A 9,427-nucleotide genomic window follows, 5' to 3' on the forward strand; every position below is an offset into this window, starting at 1 on the left:
TAACACCTGGCCTGGTTCGTTACCCAGAACCAAATCCAGTATGGCCTCACCTCTTGTTGGCCTGTCTACATATTGTGTCAGGAAACCCTCCTGCACACATTGGACAAACACCGACCCATCTAACGAACTCGAGCTATAGCTTTCCCATTCAATATCTGGAAAGTTAAAGTCCCCCATAACAACCACCCTATTACTTTCACTCTTCTCCTGAATCATCCTCGCAATCCTGTCAAGCCCCTTAAGAATCCTGTATGTTTCAGTGAAATAATTTCTCATTCTTCCATAGTCCAGTGAGTAGAGTCTCAACCTGTTTAGCCATGGATCATAAGATAATCTGCCCATACCAGGGATTATCGTAGTGAACCTTCTCTGGACTTCCTCAAATGAACTGATGTTTTTCTTTAAATAAGTGGACCAAAACTGCTCACAGTACTCCAGATATGGACTCATCAGCACTTTGTTCAGTTGCAGTAAACTTCTCTCCTCTTATACTTTATCCTCTTGAAATAAGGGCCAATATTCCATTAGCTTTCCTGATTATCTGCTGCATCTGTGAGCTAGTTTCCTATGTTTTCTGCACAACTGCTCCAAGTCCCTTTGTGTTGCAACTTTCTCAGTTTTTATCCAGTTAAATAAGATTCTGTTCTTTTGTTCTCCCTTCCAAAATGAGCATCTTCGCACTTTCCCACATCATACTCCACTTGCCAACTTACTTAACCTATCAATATCTCTCTGTAAACTGTTTATATCCTTCTCGCCACCTGTCTTTCCATCTATTTTTGCAAAGTCTGCAAATTTGGTGACAGTGCATTAATTTCCTTCCTACAAGTCATTAATATATGTTGTAAACAATTGTAGACCCAGCACTGATGTTCATGGAACTGCCGGTCACAAGTCATCAACCTGAAAGAGAACCCCTTCTCTTCTCATACTGTTTCCTGCCCATGAGCCAATTCTGTATCCATGCCAGTGTACTGCCTCCAATACAATGGGCTCTAATGACTAACTTTTTGTGAAGAACCTTGTTGAATGCCTTCTGGAAGTCTAAATATAACGCATTTATTATTTTCTTGCTTTGAATGAAAACAAATGTTTGTCTTTTGTAAAGAAATAACCCAGATCCACATTGTAACCTCATTCTTGCACTTGTCAGACAGTTAATTTTCAGGAAACAAAGATGGGTAATCATACTCTGAAACTTTACATTTTTACTCAACCAGCTTTTGCTACTAATGTTTTACACTAGAAGATAATTATTTCAACAGAGTCCAAGTCCACACTTTTAAAGAGAAGTTTATTTCAGTTAAATATGCTCCATAAAACTCTCACTCCACTGACTACAAACACCTCATATTTATACACCAAATCATACCCAATTAACACTTACTTATTATTTCCATTTCCTTATCTTTAACTCCATTAGGCCTCAGGCCTTCTTTCAGACCATTTAGATAATAACATTGTAGATCATTAACCTTGTGATCTTGAACAAAAACAGAAATTACTGGAAAAACTCAGCAAGTTTGGCAGCAGTTTGGAGGAAGAGCCACCCGACCCAAAACATTAATCCTGATTTCTCTCCACTGATGCTGAGCTTTTCCAGAAATGTCTGTATTTGTTTCTGATTTACAGCATCTGTAGTCCTTTTGGTTTTTATTTAGCCTTGTGACCTTATTGTGCGGTGACAGAGTTAGACTGAGTGTGATGCAGTAGAGAGAAGATGGTGGCACCTAACCGTGGGATCATTGACTTTCTTCCTGCATTGCTGGACATTTTGTTTATTCGGAGAAATGGCATTAACTCGGGTCGAGGGTTGGACATGTCCTATTCAGTTATGATCGGACACCAAATTGTGAAAGCATGTATAGCTGGGTTTTAATTATGGTATCAATGTTGTGAATACTGGAAGGTCCCAGCACTGGTAAGCATTTCCATCTCTGTTCCCACATGAGTGCATGAGAGGGGTATTATATGACTTGGATACACAGCGAATGAGGTGAGCAGTCACAATGAGATGAGTCGCTATGATGGGATACCTGCTATGAAACTCTCTGAAAAACACACAGCTTACAAATGTGAAAATTCAAACCTTTGTAACTCTTTGTGTTCAACAATCCTAGCTGTCAAGAGATGGTTCATGTTCCAATCAGTGCAGAAAAGCTGAACATACCGGCTGCAATCCCACTTGGAACAATACTGCTTGGTAGTCTCTTGGGATGGATATCAAGTTATTGTGAAGAAGGAACAAAGTTTTATTCAGATACTCAGTTTGGAAGCACATTGGACAGGCTATTTGCTGGATCTAACCTTACACAATTGTATTTGCATATTTATGTTGAATAAAATTAGCCCACCTTGCTGGGCTACTTAGCAATCTGAACTTACGCATGAATTTTCCTTTCATTTTCGCAGCAATTTTTGGCAGGATGTAGTTAACATTTTCAACAGTTTAACATGTTGAAGCACAAATAAGTTGTAATGTGTGCCATGTGTCACTGAAATTTTAAGAGACACAAAAAAAAATTGAGCTTGGAAAGCTTGCTTCCTTTGATTTTTTTTTTCCCCATTGTTTCAAGTAAAGGGATTCAGGAGATCAATATGTAGCGATTAATTAATAACACTTCAAATTGGGATAAAGGCACTAAGGATGTTAACTAAAAAGAAATTGAATGTAGAGCGATTCGCTATTTTGCTTGCAATTTGAATCAGTTATTGAATAAATGGTGTGACAATTTGGAAAAGGAACAGATTGGGAGAGAGAACAGTGCGCAGGTAAACTCCGGTGTCACAGGGAGAAAGGCCGAGATGATAAACAAGTTAGAGACCAGTGCACTTGTCAAGTAAAGAATGGGTGAATTCTGAAACAAAACAAAAAGTGTTGGAGAAATTTGACTGGTGTGGCAGCAGAGAGAATAACAGTTAATGTTTCGAGTCTGATGGCCCTTCATCAGAAATGTGAATTTTGAACTTAGTTTTAATTGTGAAGCTAAAGCTATTGTTATTAAAAGTAAACATTTGTTTATAGATTTCTTCCAGAAGAAATTTGACTGGTGTGGCAGCAGAGAGAATAACAGTTAATGTTTCGAGTCTGATGGCCCTTCATCAGAAATGTGAATTTTGAACTTAGTTTTAATTGTGAAGCTAAAGCTATTGTTATTAAAAGTAAACATTTGTTTATAGATTTCTTCTAGAAGTTAATTTATACTATTCTTATGTTATCAGATTCTGGAAGAAAAGTAAAGGTAAGAGTTCAATACATTCTATCATTATTACCAGTGGATATTTTATTCAGGGTTAAAAAAGTTAAAGTCACCAAACAATAATACCCCATGGCATAGAACATAGAACACTGAAAAATACAGCACAGAAAAGGCCCTTAGGCCCACAATGTTGTGCCGAGATTTAATCCTAATGTAAAATATAGTAATGTAACCTCCGCACCCCTCAACTCACTGCTATCCATGTGCATGTCCAGCAGTTGCTTAAATGTCCCCAATGACTCTGCTTCCACCACCACAGCTGGCAACGCATTCCATGCATTCACAACTCTTTGCGTAAAGAACCTACCTCTTTTATACCTTCCTCCTAATATCTTCAAACTGACTTTCTGTACCAGTCAATCCTGCCCTGGGGAAAAGTCTCTGGCTATTGACTCTATCTATTCCTCTCATTATTTTGTACACCTCGGTCAGGTCTCCTCTCTCCATTCTTCTCACCAGAGAGAAAAGTTCGAGCTTAGTCAACCTTTCTTCATAAGGCAAGCCCTCCAGTCCAGGTAGCATCCTGGTAAACCTTCTTTGCACCCTCTCCAAAGTCTCTGTATCTTTCCTATAGTAGGACGACCAGAACTGGACACAATATTCCAAGTGTGGTCTCACCAGGGACTTGTAGAGCTGCAGCAAAGCCTCGCAGGTCTTAAACTCGATCCCCCTATTAATGAAAGCCAAAACACCATATGCTTTCTGAACAACCCTATCCACTTGGGTGGCAACTTTGAGGGATCTATGTACTTGCACACCCAGATCCCTCTGTTCCTCCACTCTGCCAAGAATCCTGTCTTTAATCCTATATTCAGCATTTGAGTTCGATCTTCCAAAATGCATCACTTCGCATTAATCCAGGTTGAACTCCATCTGCCATTTCTCAGCCCAGCTCTGCATCCTGTCTATGTCGCATTGCAGCCTGCACTATCGACAACACCTCCAAATGTTGTATCATCTGCAAATTTACTAACCCACCCCTCAATCTCCTCATCCAAGTCATTTATAAAAACTACAAAAAGCTGAAGCCCAAGAACAGAACCCTGCGGGACCCCAGTCAACACTGACTTCTAGGCAGAATACTTTCCATCTACAACCACTCTCTGCCTTCTGTCAGCCAGCCAATTCTGAATCCAGATAGCCAAATCTCCCTGTATCCCATACCTCCTAACTTTATGAATGAACCTACCATGGGAACCTTATCAAATGCCTTGCTGAAGTCCATATACACCACACCCACTGCTCGATCTTCGTCAACCTGTCTTGACGCCTCCTCAAAGAACTCAATAAGATTTGTGAGGCATGACCTGCCCCTCACAAAGCCATGCTGACTGTCTTTAATCACACCATGCTTTGCCAAATAGTCATAAATCCTATCCCTCAGAATTCTTTCCAAAACTTTGCTGACCACAGATGTAAGACTGACTGATCTGTAATTGCCAGGGATTTCCCTACTACCCTTCTTGAAAAGTGGAACAACATTCGCCTCCTTCCAATCCTCCAGTACGACTCCTGTGGAGAGTGAGGAGGCAAATATCCTCGCCAGCGGCTAAGCAACCTCCTTTCTCACTTCCTGGAGCAGCCTAGGATAAATCTGGTCTGACCCTGGGGACTTATCAATCTTAATGTTTTCCAACATTTCCAGCATATCAACTTCATCATTCACGATCTGGTGAAGACTGTATCCCAGCTCCTCTAAGTTTTCATTTACAACAAGTTCCCTTTCCTTGTTGAAAACTGAAGCAAAAAATTCATTTTGGGCTTCCCCTATCTGCTCAGACTCCACGCACAGGTTCCCTCCGCTATCCCTGATCGGCCCTACCTTCTCCCTGAGCATTCGCTTATTCCTCATATATGAGTAAAACACCTTTGGGTTCTCCCTAATTCATCTTGCCAACCCTTTTCCATGCCCCCTCCTGGCTCTCCTCAGTCCATTTCTGAGCTCCTTTCTAGCAAGCCTGTAATCCTCTAAAGCTGTGCTTGATGCTTTCTTCCTCCACCTTACATAAGGTGCCTTATTCCTTTTGATGAGAAGTCCCTCTGTTCTTGTCATTCAAGGTTCTTTAATCTTACCACTTCTTACCTGTCTCAGAGGAACAAATTTGTGCATCACTCGCAACAACTGCTCCTTAAACAGTCTCCACATGTCTGCTGTGCCCTTTCTGTGGAACAATTGCTCCCAGGCTGTACTTCCCAACTCCTGTCTGATAGCGTCATAATTTCCTTTTCCCCAATTAAATATCTTCCCTCGGTAATTGCTCCTTTTACTCTCCAAGACTATGCTAAATGTGAGGCAGTTGTGATCGCTTTCACCAAAGTGCTCTCCCACCGTGAGATCTGACACCTATCCTGGCTCGTTGTCAAGCACCAAATCCAAAATGGCCTCTCCCCTCGTTGGCCTGTCTACATACTGAGTAAATAAACCCTCCTGAACATACCTGACAAAAACAGCTCCATCCAAACCATCTGCACTTAGGAGGTTCCAGTCGCTATTGGGAAAGTTGAAATCACCCATAACAACAACCTTGCTACTTTTGCATTTCTCCAGAATCTGCCTGCCTGTGCGGTCTTCAATCTCTCTACTGCTATTAGGGGGTCTGTAGAAAACCCCCAATGCGCTGACTGTTCCCTTGCTGTTCCTAACATCCACCCACACTGACTCACTTTCTCAACAACCTTTGTTCCTGTAACTGTGATGCACTCTCTGATTAGCAATGCTACACCCCCTCCTCTTTTTCCACCTTCCCTGTTCTTTTTATACGTTCTAAACCCTAGAACATCAACAAACATTCCTGTCCCTGTGAAACCCATGTCTCCGTTATGGCCACAACATGATAGCCCCAAGGACTGATCCATGCTCTAAGTTCGTTACTCTTATTCCGGAAACCTTCCTGATAGATTCAATATATCCTGTCACTGTCCTGTCTGCAACTGACCCCCTCTCAGACATGTGGCTGCGGTTCCCACCCCCCTGCTAAACTTGTTTAAACCCTCCTGAATCACACGAGCAAATCTCCCACCCAGGACATTTGTGCCCCTCCAATTCAGATGCAACCCGTCCTCCATGTACAGGTCCCACCTTCCCCAGAAGGTATCCCAGTGGTCTAGGTATCTGAAGCCCTCCCTCCTGCACTAGCCTCACGGCCACGTGTTAAGCTGCACTCGCTGACTGTTCCTCATTTCACTATCTCGTGGCACTGGTAGCAAATCTGAGATCACTACTCTACTCGTCCTGCTCTTCAGCTTCCAACCTAACTCTCTGTAGTCACTTTTCAGATCCTCCGTCCCTTTCCTGGCTATATCATTGGTGCCAATATGTACCACGATTTCTGGCTGCTCACCCTCCCCCTTCAGAATCCTGTAAACCCGATCGGTGACATCCTGGACCCTGCCACTAGGGAGGCAACATTCCTTCCGGGTGTCCCATTCCTGACCACAAAATCTCCTGTCAATCCGTCCAGCTATTGAGTCCCCTACCACTAGCGCTTTTCTATTTCCTCCCCCTTCCCTTCTGAGCCACAGTGCCAAAGACGTGACAACTATGGCTTTTCCCAGGTAGGCCGTCCCCACCAGCAGTATCCAAAATGGTATACTTACTGCTGAGGGGAACGGCCACAGGGGATCCCTGTTCTGATCGTCTGTTCCCTTTCCTGCCCCTGACAGTAACCCAGCTGTCCTTATCCTATGTCTGAGGAGTGACCACCTCCCTGTACATCCTCTCAATTTCCCCCTCAGCCTCCCGGATGATCCGTAGTTCATCCAGCTCCAGCTCCAGTTCCATAACTTGGTTTTCGAGGAGCTGGAGTTGGGTGCACTTCCCGCAGATGTGGTCGGCAGAGACATGTGAAGTGTCTCTCACCTGCCACATTCTGCAGGAGGAACATGCAACTGCCCTAACACCCATATCCTGCTACTCTGAAAGCCCACGTAGAACTAAACAAAGGAAGAGAAGAGAAAAAAGAAACCTGACAACTTATCTAGTTTACAGACTATTAGTAAGGTTAGAGGAGGTGGGTGGGAGGGAGGCGCTACGGTGTAGGGTCTCGGGTTTAGATCTCACCCACTTAAAAACTTCCCAGAAGTCCTTTGCTCCTCCCTCGCACCTCTCGGCATTGGCGTCTTGTATTGTTCGAAATATTTTCCTTATAAAAATGAAAGGATAAGATTTAGCCAGCAGACAAAAGCTCCTTGGTAGTGCATTTTACGTCCTTTCAATTAGCAAGACTAGGATAATTACCTTAAAATTTCTTGTTAAAGTTGTAACTCCACTGCCCCTCCTCCCTTTGCCACAACATCGCCAAGAGATTTAGGGAGCAAGAAAGCCACAGCCCACAGCTGATGGTATCTTTCATTGCAAATTAATTTAACAGTTGTCTTTCATTGCTGACTCAATTCCTACCTGTAGTTTATGATGTTCTTTGCTACTCTTCAGTGGAATTAGTAGCTTACTAGCAGGCTAGATTTCATCTCAGTTCTGTGTGCATAAATACCGATTGTGTTAAGTCTATAGGACCTAGGGATCAGAGTGTCAGCAACTGTGTCATTGAAAAGAGAATACCTGACTGTAGTGGAGAAGCTCCTGTGTTTAAACTAATCCATAAGATCTTATAGAGTCATAGAGATGTACAGCACGGAAACAGACCCTTTGGTCCAACCCGTCCATGCAGACTAGACATCCCAACCTAATCTAGTCCCAACTGCCAGCACCCGGCCCATATCCCTCCAAACCCTTCCTATTCGTATACCCATCCATTTTTTCTTAAAAATAAATTTTAAGTTTTAGAAGTGGAAAAACAGCTGTTCCAATTACAAACAAAAATAAAGTTTGCTGGAAAAGCTCAGGTTTGGCAGCATCTGTGGAGATAAATCAGAGTTAATGTTTTGGGTTGAGTGAGTCTGAGGAAGGGTCACTTGATCTGAAACATTAACTCTGATTTCTCTCCACAGATGCTGCCAAACCTGCTGAGCTTTTCCAGCAATCTTGGTTTGTGTTTCTGATTTACAGCATCTTCAGTTCTTTAATTTTTATTTTATGCCAATTAACTGTACACCTTTGAATAAGTCAGGATGTCCCATGGTGCTTTATAGCCACTGAGATGCTTTCAAGAGACATCACTTTTGTAGTGTAGGAAATATGACAGTCATTTGGCAAACAGCAAGCTGCCGAGCAAAATTATAATGACCAGATATTCTGACTTTGATTTGGGTTGGGCGATAAACATTTGGGTCAAGGACGAGGAATAAGTCCTATGCTTTTCTTCAAAATAGTGCAAAGAAATTTAAGAGGGCAAATGGCGTGTCAGATTAAGTTTAATGTTTAAACAAAGAGAAAGCAACTTTGACATTGCAAGACTCCCTCCATAACATGCTGGGGAGTTACGGTTTTGCTTTTTGTGCTCGTGTCCAAGAATGGGATTTGAACCCAGAATCTTCTGACTGAACTGGGAGTACCACTTTCTGAGCTACAGTTGACAGCTACTAACTCCTATTTGCGTGGAGTTAATTGTTAAATAATTTAAATTGGGTATCTAAGCCAATTATGCTGTTTTTAAAAATATATTGCAGTAGCATCTGATTTTCACATGACAGGTTAATTGTAGTGAGCAGATTTGGTTTCTCTTTATTTAAAAATGTTTATTTAAGTTATAATATGTTTCATACTGTTAATGTGATGTTACAAAACAAGCAGCAGCTGGGATTTTAGAAATACAGAGGAACCTCGATTATCCAAATACCAGATTATCCGAAGGAAATTTCAAGGTCCCGATAGAAGCATTACATCAAGGACATGTTTCCAACACTGATCGTGTCTTTTGTTTACAGTGATTAAAAGTGAATTCGGCATCGAGAACAGCCCTGGACTGATGGGGGCCCAGGCACCGTATCCAAATGACTGACCTCCCGCCATCTCTCTCTCTCCCCCCACACTTTCCCTGGAGTTGTACACAGGTGTGTACCCGAAACCGCCCCCCCAGATAATCTCTTCCAACATTGTCCTGTACAGGGCAAAGATGGAACCTGTCAAAAAGTTGCAGTGAAAGGTTGTGTGGGTGTGTGCTATTTGGAGACTCCCCTCCCAAAAGGCAGCAGCAGTAGTCTTGTTGGTATCCTGACTGGCTGCCCCGGAGATGGGGGTGGGGTGGGCAGGGGTGGGGGTTGGGGGGAGG

At 42.6% G+C, this 9,427-nt stretch overlaps 1 long non-coding RNA gene across 1 annotated transcript in view; it reads left to right on the forward strand.

Moving 5' to 3' along the window:
* The window catches only part of LOC122540450, a 123,328-nt gene extending 114,102 nt beyond the window's left edge, over positions 1–9,226 (forward strand). Inside the window, exons 3-4 of the long non-coding RNA XR_006309310.1 lie at positions 3,223–3,242; positions 9,084–9,226. This is a non-coding gene — a long non-coding RNA (uncharacterized LOC122540450). The remainder of the gene's footprint in view (positions 1–3,222; positions 3,243–9,083) is intronic.
* Positions 9,227–9,427: the final 201 nt, after the last annotated feature.

Source organism: Chiloscyllium plagiosum, chromosome 34 (assembly GCF_004010195.1).
Source record: "Chiloscyllium plagiosum isolate BGI_BamShark_2017 chromosome 34, ASM401019v2, whole genome shotgun sequence".
In the NCBI taxonomy this organism is placed as follows: Eukaryota; Metazoa; Chordata; class Chondrichthyes; order Orectolobiformes; family Hemiscylliidae; genus Chiloscyllium; species Chiloscyllium plagiosum.